Genomic DNA, 13,540 nt, shown 5'->3' on the forward strand with positions numbered 1-13,540 from the left:
ATCAACGTATACAGCCTGATCAGGTGGTGGTGCGTATATAACGCCATAACCTTTTCCCATATCCCATATACATATATATACATATATACGCGTATATAACTCCATCTGGTCATGGGTCAATATACATGTATAAATGATTGCAATGCATGAGAAGTACGTCAATAAAAGCTTTCGGAATGTCATAAGACCACTATGCCTTTGATTAATATCATGAAGTAAACTTTATCAACTTACATACTTTATGAGACCCATGAACAGAGGATAGAATAATAGGACACATGGGGAATCAAGAACATAAGCATCTCTAGCATTTCTATGAATAGAGTCATTTATGAAAGTTGCGTATTTTGCTCGTTTCGTTTGTATCATTTGAATCATGCCAAAAGAAAGAAGGGATAGTCTTAACATCCCTTAAATCCGTTTAGTCCTTAATACCTTCCAAGAAATTCTTCAAACAACTCAATTCAATCTACCACATCATAAGGAGATTCAAAATCAGTGTTGAGTAAAGGCTAAGTCCGCAACTTAAACTAGTAGTTCGTTTACGTAAATTTGGGTAGCATCTCCCCTATAACTAGGCCCTCCTCCTATACCATATACCAAAAAACAATAATAGAACAACAATAACAATATGTAAGATTCATTTTCCAACCTTATCTCCATCAAAATATACCACAAACCAGCCCACACACCCTAATCACTTCATACATAAAACGACAACCAAAGTAGTGTCAAACAACATAAAACAATATATTGACGAACGACCAGCCCACCATTCCGTCATTATGTGGTGTTTCTCCACACAATATATCCTACAAAACTACATTAAACAGTAGAAAAATATACAGCCCAAAGGCAACACGAAACAGCCCACAAAACAGTCTACTACAAGTCAAATAACTCGAACTCACGGCTTCCGATCACCGTCCATAGAGTTCTAACTATTAGGAATGAATTTATCAACATTCCTTGATATTTAAACACTTAAATACAGAAAGTACACATTTTCTGAACTATGAAGTACCTTCCAAAACTCAAACTACAAAGAAAAAGAGAGGCGATATAGAGATACTTACGTCGTAGGGATCGTTCTGATGTTATCGCTTCTCGATTTCATACCCGGAATGTTAGTATTCTTTGAAACACTATTATAGAGCTCAAAGAAAGGTTCTATGGTGTTCTATGGTCGGGATCTATGTGAAAATGAAGAGAGAGACAAGTTAAGACATATTTATCAACTTTTGAAAAGTCAAAGAGGTGCTAGCTTGGCACCCTCTCATTCGCCCATCTTCCGATGCTTATATCTTTTTATCCGGATGTCGTATGAACAAACGGTTTAGAGTGATGGAAACTACATTCCATGAGATTAAATGTGGTATATAATATGTCCCAAAAAGACCTCATATAGCACACAAAATGTATTTCTCAAAAACCTCTGTTACACGGCAAATCCTTAGTCGGTTTTTCCGTAACTTTAATCTGATTTTTCCCAAACATCATATTTTCTATACAAACATCATATATAGACATATTATGACTTTAAAATCATTTAAATTATGATTAACAAGTCTCATATTCATTACTTCACCTTGGGACGCATAGGGTGTAACAATCTTCCCCCCTTAGAAACATCATCCTCGAATGTTAAACTCCCAGAAATCTATAGAAACTTTGGCAGAGTCTCCTTTGTAATGATACTACTACCAACCTAAAGGTTGTGATTTCTCAGTCTGATCCTCCTTCGAAAGTGGAAACAAGTGAGGATACCTAGTTTTTATTTCTTCTTCAACTGCCCGAGTCATCTCCTCCACATTATTGTTAATCCAAAGTACTTTAACCGAAGCTACATTCTTAGTTCTTAATCTCTAAACTTGTCTATCTAGTATAGCAATGGGAGATTACTCATATGATAGCTACTCTATAACCTGAACATCGTCAGCTGGAATGACTTTAGAGGGATCTCCAATACACATACGGAGCATAGGCACATGAAATACTGATGTACAGACTCCAATTTGGAAGGCAAGTCTAATTCATATGCTACTTGGCCTACTCTATGTATAATCTTATAAGGTCCAATGTACTGAGGGCTAAGCTTTCCATTCGTACCGAATCTCATAACGCCTTTCATCGGTGATATATTTAGGAATACCCAGTCATCTACCTGAAACTCCAAGTCTCGTCGTCAAATATATGCATAGGACTTCTGACAACTCTGAGCTGCTAATAGCCTTTCTCGTATAAGCTTAATCTTCTCAACTGCCTGTTGTACCAACTCTGGTCATACTAACTTAGGTTTCCCAACCTCGAGCCATCCAATATGTGACCTACACTTCCATCCATAAAGTGTTTCATATGGGGCTATCTGGATGCTTGAATGATAGTTATTATTATATGCGAACTCAATAAGTGGAAGATGATTATCCCAGTTACCCCTGAAGTCCATCACACAAGCCCGTAGCATATACTCTAGTGTCTGAATCGTACGCTCAGCCTGACCGTCTGTTTGGGGATGAAATATTGTACTAAGACTTATTTGAGTCCCCAATCCTTTTTGGAAGGACCTCCAGAAATTAACTGTAAATTGAGCACCTCTATCTGAGATAATAGATATAGGGACACCATGAAGTCGTACTACCTCCCTAATGTAAAGCTTTGCATAATCCTTAGCTGAATAAGTAGTCATGACAGGCAGAAAATGGGCTGATTTTGTAAGTCTATCGACAATAACACATATAGAATCGAACTTACGTTGGGTATGAGGTAAGCGTATGATGAAATCCATATTAATCACTTCCCATTTCCTAGTCGGAATCTCTATAGCCTATAATAATCCACCGAGTTTTTGATGCTCAATCTTAACCTGCTGACAATTAGGGCACTGAGCAACAAACTCTACTATATCCTTCTTCATTCCGTCCCACCAGTATATTCCCCTGATATCATGATACGTTTTAGTCAATCCTAGATAAATAGAATAACGAGAATAGTAAGCTTCTCCCATAACCTGCTGGCGCAACCCTGCCACATTAGGAACACATAATCGGCCTCGATATTTGAGGACTCCATCTCTTGTAATCTCAAATGGTGTATTCTTATTTTGAGTGGATGTATCTCTGTAATGAGCTAGCACATGATCCTCATACTGGCGTTCCTTCACTTCAGTTACTAAAAGGGATGTTGTCGTGTCCTGAATAGTAACTCTGGTATCACCTGAGTACAGTAATCGAACTCCAAGACTAGCTAGTTGATGAATCTCATGGGCTATCCCACACTTCTCTGGCTGTAAATATGACAGGCTACCCATAGATCTACGGCTGAGGGCGTCGATTACTACATTCGCCTTCCCCGGATGATATAAAATATCAACGTCGTAGTCTTTCAGTAGCTCCAACCATCTCCTTTGGCGTAAATTCAATTCCTTTTGATAGAAGATATATTTAAGGCTCTTATGATCTGCATAGATATCGACATGAATGCCATACAAATAGTGCGTCCATATCTTTAGTGCATGAATCACCACGGCTAACTCTAAATCGTGGGTCAGATAATTCTTCCCGTTCTTTCTTAGCTCTCTTTAAACATAAGCAATTACTTTTCACGGTTGTTCTGTCACTTGTTGCATGAATACATAGCTTATCTCATTGCCCACAAATATTGGAATTTCATGTAACTCATATGATCTCAAATATCATCTTTTGATTTATTTATTTTTTTCCCGTTCATTAGCCATGATAGGTGCCACTTTCTTACTGAGTGCATACAATATTGTTGTGAGACTGTTGTTACAAGACCATTTCTTCTTTATGTCACTATGCTTAAGTTGAAGCCTTCTTCCTTATTCCCTCAGCTAGTCTTTCTATGTAATACTTAAGAGAGACCTTTTGACTCCTGTACAGATGCGAGCTTATTACATCGTATACCCGAAAGAAATTTTGATGTTCTTACTCGCCTATAATTATCCTTAATTACTTACCTTTGTGCCCTTTTACTCGTAGGGTTTCTTCTTAACTGAAAATTTTGACTGTCTTCCTAGTGGCACGTTCTCTTATTTCCATTATACTTATACGGTACCTATAATTACCCCAACTCCTATTTGAATATTTCTCAAGGGTTACGACATCATATCTGCGAGACCGAATTCACTATGTTGGGGTTAACTACGTTTATCTTGCACAATCTGCTGATTTGTCTGTATCCTCATGTCTAGCCATGACTAGGCTCTTCCTGAATCAACTACTAACTACTTGTTAGTCCATTTTCATATCTATATTCTGTGTAATCTCTCTTGGGTTATATCCTTTGTCTTAACTTACCCCGCATACTGACTCATTATGTATCAAGTGTTCATTTGCACTAATATATCAATAACATCTAGTGATGGAACCCTTACTGCCTCTCCCTATCGTCATGATACATAATGTTCTGGAGTCATATCATATCCGTAGGATCTGAATAAATGCAATCTCATTCCTTTCGCCTCTCTACCACATTCTTACTTTACTACTCCATAGTTACCTGCACCACGTAACTGCGACTTAATACCATATCACACCATTTTCCCCCTTTAGGGGAGTACTAACATTTATTGCTATGAAAATTTACCTATAAATGTTTCACCTCTTTGTATTTGGCGTCTTTTCACATCTTCACGGACTCTTACTTGCCTTGCGGTAACCCTTCTGTACCAGGGATAATTTAATTTCTTACACACAAAGGTGACACCTAGTGTAACTGTCACACTTAGTCCCTTAAGCTTAACTCTTCTCACAACACTTGTTTTAGGGAAGCATCTTCCTGAATGACCTTTAAAGGTTATTCTTCTGTTGTCCATTCAATTATCGTCGGAATGCAACCTCTGAAATTCTCACGATGTCAACTATTATCAAATCTTTCGGTCCCAAATTCATGTTCAGTTTATCTTATTCACTAGCCCATACTAATTTCTATTACTCCGGGGTCTAACTTTTCCTTCTGGTAATCATGTATGAGTCACCAACTCATTTCTCGAAATGGGGACATGACTTTATGGCTTATATTCTTTTATTGTCTCAAGGCTTGTAACTTCTTGTCTTTTCCTTCACTTGACTATAGAATCTGTAGTCTTGTCATATTTTGATTTACCGTTATCACACACAAATCACATCTTACTCATGATGCTTCATTTACTCTCTTCTTATTCTCCGGATAATATTTTTGTCTATCACTTTATTCTGAAAACTTCAACAAAATATTCTTTTACTTTTAGCTCCCCTTGCTTTATCTCACTGGATCTTCGGAATGCCTAACATTCTCCTTTTTGTTTTACTAGGGGCTGGAGTCATTCTAAGGTAAATATTTATCCCTTCTAGGATTCCACTGTCTATCTTCTGAAATTTTAGAACATTCTAGTATCCATATCTGGCTGTACTATTTTATAGTTCACCATCTAGATGTCTCACAAGGATATCTATTACCACATGTGCACTATCTTTGGAAATGTTAGCTAATGATAACACTTCATCCACCATTTTTTTGGGTTACTCTAACCCAAATTGGATCTTGATATCATATCCTTCTCTTAAACTATATCTGCTGGCTCTCATAAGGCATAATTAAGATAAGTGTGGCCAATTGTATATAACTCTATTACTGTTGAAAGTAACTCATAATACTTGTATTTTTCTGCTTGAATTGTAAATACAGTTAATCTTCACTAACTAGGTATCTCGTATACTTCTTCACCTAGCATTTTTTACTTGTTGAATCATGTATCTACCTTCTAATTCTCTCGTTGCTTTTTACCATAGGGGTAGATAGATATTCATGCCTCAGGGCTCCTTATCAAGAAGCTCACACGCCGTAGTACACACATAATCTACTGAAGGCCTTACATTTACTCATCATAAGCATGACGCAAAGTCGAGTTCCTCTGACTCAACCCTTACCAATTATTTTTCTGGATGTAGATGTCATTGTATAACGAATAAAATAGAATTTAGGAGTTTGAATTTCTTACAACTGAGCTCTACCACACGATCTAGAGTAAGAAGAAAGAGTGACAGTCATAAATGCCCTGTAGCCTCCTGCTTATAAGTATGGTGCACAACACACCCATAAACAAAACTCTACTAGACACGGCTTGTAGACTCCCTAGAACAGAACTGCTCTGATACCACTTTTATCACGACCCGAACCGATGGGCCGCGACGGGCAGCCGGTACCTTACTCAACCGAGTACCAACGTAACGTATCTTTTGTATCATACTATCATAGGTAAATGAGCCGGAGAGGCTGTCGTGAGATAAGTAGAATAAATCATGAGGAAATACTCAATATAGGGTGACCCAACTTGATACACCGACTTATATATATGATGTACTGGCTTATAAGGCCATACCAGTATCCGTATACATGACATCTGTCTACAAGCCTCTAAGAGTACATAAATATCATAAAGGTCGGGATGGAGCCCCTCCATACCAATCAATACATATTCAAATCATACTGACCAAAAAGTCAACTCCGGAGCAAGTGGAGTGCACAAACACCTTCTGCTGAGCTGATAGCCTACTAGGAGAACTCTCAACCTGTCTATCGAGACCTGCGGGCATGAAACACATCGTCCCCGAGCAAAAGGAAAGTCAGCACAAATATTGTACTGAGTATGTAAGGAATGAAAATCAGTAAATAATAAACATGAGAGAAACATGGAGTAAAAGACTAAACATGTAAGTCTGAACAACTCTATGAATCATTAATATTTACAATGTCATGCATATGCATATAAATATCATACCATGCTTAGGTATATGCATGCATAACATCATCAAGCCTCTGAGGGCATCCCATCATATCATCTCGGCCACGGTGGTCAAATCATCAACGTATACCATGTCACGACCCAAAATCCCACCACAGGAGTCGTGATGGCACCTAGTCTCTAAGACTAGGTAATCCAATATCCATTGCATATTTGAAGCCATTTTTTTCTGAATTAAAAAATAATCAAAACTAACAGCGAAAATAATTATAATATACAACCTCCCAAGACTGGTAGTACTGAGTCACGAATTCTAACTGAATACATAGAATGATCATGAGGACCGAATATACAATACTGTTTGATTACAAGTTAACAAGACAATGAAATGAAAGGACTCCAAGGGACTGCGATGACCAAGCAGCTCTATCTTGAATCCTTACGATCTCGCTTTAACTCTGCTCAAGTACGTTATCTTCAATACCTGGCTCTGCACAAAATGTGCAGAAGTGTAGTATGAGTACGCCACGGTCGGTACCCAGTAAGTATCAAGACTAACCTCAATGATGTAGAGACGAGGTACAGTCAAGACACTCACTAGTCTAATAACATGTGCAATATAATATACAAGATAATAGGAAACAAATAACAACAGAGCAACATGAAACAACCAGTGATATGCACAGCAGACAACAAGAATACCATTAATATCGCTCAACAATTAATAAGTACAATTACACCCAATTAAATCAAGTACTTCAAATAAATGTCTTTCACATATAATTCTTCCAAATAATTCTCTTTCAAATATAATTTTCTTAAATAATTATTTTTCAAATATAATTCTTTCAATAAATATTTTCAAATATAATTTTCTCAAATAAATATCTTTAACGTAATACTTTCTAAGTAAAAATCCTTCCAAATAAATATTTTGAATATAATCCTTTCAATTAAAAAGTCACCATGTGACACCTCATTTGAAAATCATAAACATACGGGTCTCAGCCCATTTTCATATTTCTCATAAACACGGGTCTCAGCCCATTTTTTTCATGTTTTCACGGCACCTCATGCCCAGAATTAAATTATCATATTTTCCTAGCACCTCGTGCCATCATTTCATATCACAACTGCACGGACAACTCACGTGCCAAATATCATTATCATCTCATCACAGCACCTCGTGCCCACGTTTCATATATCAACTGCATGGAGAATTCACGTGCCAAATATCCTCATTATTTACTCACGGCACCTCGTGCCCATATTTCATTTTATAATTCGCCTGGCCATAGCCACAGGATCTCAATTTCAACATAAATCAGATTGTTATCAATTTACCAACAACAAAACAATTTGCACGAGGTATAAAATAAACACAAGAAAAATCACAACATCACATAAAAAAAAATCATCATAACTATAACCCCACATCATCACATATCGTCCCTGACAATAGCCACCCTTATCGCTCCTATTGCCACCCTTATCACTCCTATAGCCACCCTTATCGCTCCGCCCAGACAATTTCAATAGCCACCCTAATCGCTCCTATTGCCACCCTTATCGCTCATATAGCCACCCTTATCGCTCCGCCCAAACAATATTCCAACAAACACAACAACAGTGAAATGCCACCCTTATAACCACATAATATCAACGGTGAAATGCCACCCTTATCTCCACAAAATAACAACTCACACAACCCAACAATTACACGGGAAATTATCACAGCAACATAACAAAAATCAATTCATATCACAATTTGCCCCAATGGCCACAACCAAATTCCAAAGCTACAACCAAGTCAATTAATTTCACAACAAATAGCCAAATGCTCCACACAATGTGTACAACACCCAAAAACAATCAAATAGAGATATAAATTACTCAACATAAAGCAAAGTCTTCATAAAGATCAAATTTTCAATAATTAGATAAACACCTCTTCTTAAGCTCATTTAATTAATTATTTGTAGAGGGGAAAATCCAAAATGAAATTAAGTTCCAATAATTATCAAAAAGAAAATTCACAAAATTTCATAATAATCAAATAACAATCGCATCACATTGTCATGTAACAACAGAGTCAACAACAAGGATTTAGGCACGACAAGTAGATGATTAAATACATGCCAACATTTATCCGATTTACTACACAATATGCTCTAGACTTTAACTCAATAAAATTTGTACATGGTTTTCAATTACACAAATGGAACATAAGACTCGATGCCTAAGGGGTAATTCCCCCACTGGAGGTTAAGCAAGACACTTACCTTTTTGAAGTTAGGCCGATATTCCAAAATAGCCTTCTTGCTTGAATTGATCTCCGGACAGCTCAAATCTATCCAAATTAATTATATAACTTCATTAAAATTCATCGGAAATAATTCCGGATAATAATACGTAGACTTAAAATTTTATTCCAAAAAGTCAACAAAAGTCAGCGCGGGACCCGCCTCTCGGAACCCGACATAATTTTCATAAAATTCGAACACCCATTCCGATACGAGTTCAACCATAAAAATTTTATCGAATTCCAATAATAAATCGACCTCCAAATCTTAAATTTAAACCAAGAGGGTTTTCTAAAATTTTCAACCTAATTCACTAATTTAGTGATAAAAACAATAATAGATTCATGTAATTTAACCAAAATCAAGTTAGGAATTCTTACTCCAATGTTTTCCATGAAAACCTCTCGAAAAATCGCCTCACCCGAGCTTATTTGGTCCAAAAATGAAAGAATGACACGAATTTGGACTTTATTATGCTGCCCCAGGGGTTTGTTCTTCACGTTCGCTAGACTCCCCTCGCGTTCGCGAAGAACAAATTCTTCAAAAGTCATTTTCAAACTCTTCTGAGACAGCCTTTCGTATAATGATCATAACTTTTTGTACAAAACTCTAAGGGATATAATTTTCATTTGTTGCTCATCTCCCAATTCCTTATAGATTACGAGATATAAGCTTCCAAAGTCAGCCCTTTGCAACAGAGATTTCCAAACTTTTCCCAGATAGCCTATAGATTATCCACCATAACTTTTTGTACACAACTCCAAATGACAAATGGTTAACCTTTCTGAAATTTAGACACAAAGGGCTACAACTTTCAGTTTTGGATCATCTCCAAATTCCTTATAGATTGCGAGATATGAGCCTCTAAATTAAAACGACGAACAACAAAATTTTATTCTTCGCGAACGCGAGAACCTCTTCGCGAACGTGAAGAACAAAGTCCTAACAACAAAATCCTTCTTCGCGAACGTGAGAGGCTCCTCGCGAACGCGAAGAACAATACCAGAACCACCAACCAGCAGCATCAAAACAACCAAACTTGGTCCGGAACCACCCCGAATCAAACTTGAGGCCCCCGGGACCCCGTCCAATTATACCAACCAGTCCCAATACATAACACAAACTCGCTCGAGGTTTCAAATCACATCAAATTACGCCGAAAAAATAAATCGCACCACCAATCAAACTTATGAACTTCAAAAACTTCCAACTTCTAAAACTCGTGCTGAAACCTATCAAACCAACTCGGAATAACGTCAAATTTTGCAGGCAAGTCCCAAATAATATAATGGAGCTGTTCCAACTCTCGGAATCACATTCCGACCCCGATATCAAAAAGTCAACTTCCGATCCAATTCTCCAAAAATTCGACTTTCGCCATTTCAAGCCTAAATTGGCTACAGACCTCAGATTCACAGTCCGGACATGCTCCTAAGTCCAAAATCACCCAACGGAGCTAACAGAACCGACAGAACTCCATTCCAGAGTCGTTTTCACACAATTCCAACTACGGTCAAAATCCTAAGACTTAAGCTTCCGTCTTAGAGACTAAGTATCCCAAATCACTTCGAATCATCCGTAAATCAAACTCGACCACACACGCGGGTCATAATACATATTGTGAGGCTGCTCAAAACCTTAAGTCATTGAACGGGGCGTAAATTCTTAAAATGACAAGTCGGGTTGTTACATACCAACTCATCAGGTGATGGTGCGTATATAACACCATAACATTTTTCCATATCCCATATACATATATATACATATATACACGTATATAACGCCATCCAGTCATGTGTCAATGTACATATATAAATGAATGCAATGCATGAGAAGTACATCAATAAATGCTTTCGGAATGTCATAAGACCACTATGCCTTTGATTAATATCATGAAGTAAACTTTATCAACTTACGTATTTTTTGAGACCCATGAATAGAGGATAGAATAATAGGACACATGGGGAATCAAGAACATAAGTATCCCTAGCATTTCTATGAATAGAGTCATTTATGGAAGTTGCGTATTTTGCTCGTTTGTATCATTTGGATCATGCCTAACGTTGAGTGAGCAAATTACCCCTTAGGCATTGAGTCTCATGTGAAAATTGTGTGATTGAAAGTCGCGTACGCAAGGTGACGAGTATGTACTTGGTTTATATGTGCTAATTATATCGGTTAAAATTCGTAGACACCATTATGTATTAAATTATAAATTTGTTGGAACTTGGTAAATCCTTGAATTGTCATGCCTCGTTCCTTGTTTGTCGAAATTGTATTTTATATGATAATTTGGTATTATTGTCACTTGGATTTTTATGTGAATTCAGTGTGCTTGTTGATTTGATATTTTTCTTGGAATTAAATTCATTGTTGAATCCTTATCTGCAAAAACAAATATTAAATAAGTTTAAAATAAGGCATTATTTTATATTTATTAAAATCTAGATTAAAAAAGTCGTTGTCCTGTGTTGAGTTACTTTTCCATCACTATTGTTGTTTTGAGATTTTATATACGTTGTGTGGAGCCTTGGGCTATTTTTGAGAAATGTATTGATTTTACTATATCATTAGAATTGGTTGTGGCCATTGGGCAAATTGTGATATGAATTGATTGTTTTGTGTTGTCGTGATAATATTCCGTGTAAATTGTTGTGTGATTTGAGTTATTATTATGAGAATATAAGGGCGTGTGGGCGTGCACCAAGGAGATTGCGACTTGGTCCGTCCCGGGAAACTGTAAATTTGAATAATTTGTAGTTAGCTATATGCTCTCTATGTGTTAATAAAATTTGACTATAAATCATGTTAGAAGTCATGCTTAGGCTATGTGATAGTACTTTTGGGACTCACAGAGGTCGCGTACTTGTTGAATTGCCTGCTAAGTGCTATATGTACTCAGTCTCAGTTTTTACTTGCACATTTTATCCCAGTCATTGTTATTATTATTGATACATCATATCATTGTTGTTTGGGCTGATTTTATGATTATTGAGAGCCCGAGAGACTGGAGAGATTTATGACTGAGTGAGGCTGAGGGCCTGATTGTGAGATATTGATACCATAGAACGTGAATTGTCCGTGCAGATCCTTATATTATACTATAGCACGTGAGTTGGCCGTGCGGATCCTTATATTATACTATATCACGTGAGTTGGCCGTGCAACACGTGAGTTAGCAGTGCGGATCCAGATATTAATATTATGGCACGTGAGTTGTCCGTGCATCACGTGAGTTGTCCATGCAGAATATAGCGCTTGGGCTGTTGGAGCCCCTCCGGAGTCTGTACACCCCCAGTGAGCACGGGTACCCATTGAGTGTGAGTGATGAGGGCTGGGAGCCCAGTGAGTGATTGTTGTCCTGATAGGTTGTACTTAATTTCCATTTGTTGTTGAACTTAGTTGCTATCTGTCATTATTGTGAAATTTCTAAAAGATTTTATATACGGATTATATGAACATGAATTGTATAAAAATATTTTTGACATTAAACTGCCAGTTTTGATAGCATGTCTATTCTTTGTTGGAATTACTGGAAATGAACCATAATTGTGTAGCTCGTCACTATCTTCAGTTCCTTATTTATTATTGTTACTTACTGAGTTGGTGGTACTCATACTACACCCTGCACTTCGTGTGTAGATCCACGTGTTGTTATCGAAATTTGATAAAATTGGTATGGGCGGACTCGTAATAGAATGGGTTGTCGTATTTTGTGAGTTTCGTCGAATTCCGAGACGTGGGCCCTACTGGCGATTTTTGAGTTAAATTTCGGATTTGTTGGAAAATTAGTATTTTCATACGGAATTAATTCCTATAATTAGTATTGACTGAATTGAATTAATTTGGATAGATTTGAGCTGTCCGAAGGTCAATTCAAGCAAGAAGGCATTTTTGGAATATCGGCATTACTTCAAAAAGCTAAGTATCTTGCCTAACCTTGAGTGAGCGAATTACCCCTTAGGCATTGAGTCTTATGTGAAAATTGTGTGATTGAAAGTCGCGTACGTAAGGTGACGAGTACGTACTTGGTTTATATGTGCTAATTATATCGGTTAAAATTCGTAGACACCATTATGTATTAAATTGTAAATTTGTTGGAACATAGTAAATCCTTGAATTGTCATGCCTCGTTCCTTGTTTGTCGAAATTGTATTTTATATGATAATTTGAGGTTATTGTCACTTGGATTTTTATGTGTATTCAGTGTGCTTGTTGATTTGATATTTTTCTTGGAATTAAATTCATTGTTGAATCCTTATCTGCAAAAAAATATATTCAATAAGTTTAAAATAATGCATTAATTTATATTTATTAAAATCTAGATTAAAAAAGTCGTTGTCCTGTGTTGAGTTACTTTTCGATCTCTATTGTTGTTTTGAGATTTTATATACGTTGTGTGGAGCCTTAAGCTATTTGTGAGAAATGTATTGATTTTACTATATCATTAGAATTGGTTGTGACCATTGGGTAAATTGTTATATGAATTGATTGT

Source organism: Nicotiana tabacum, chromosome 15 (assembly GCF_000715075.1).
Source record: "Nicotiana tabacum cultivar K326 chromosome 15, ASM71507v2, whole genome shotgun sequence".
NCBI lineage: Eukaryota > Viridiplantae > Streptophyta > Magnoliopsida > Solanales > Solanaceae > Nicotiana > Nicotiana tabacum.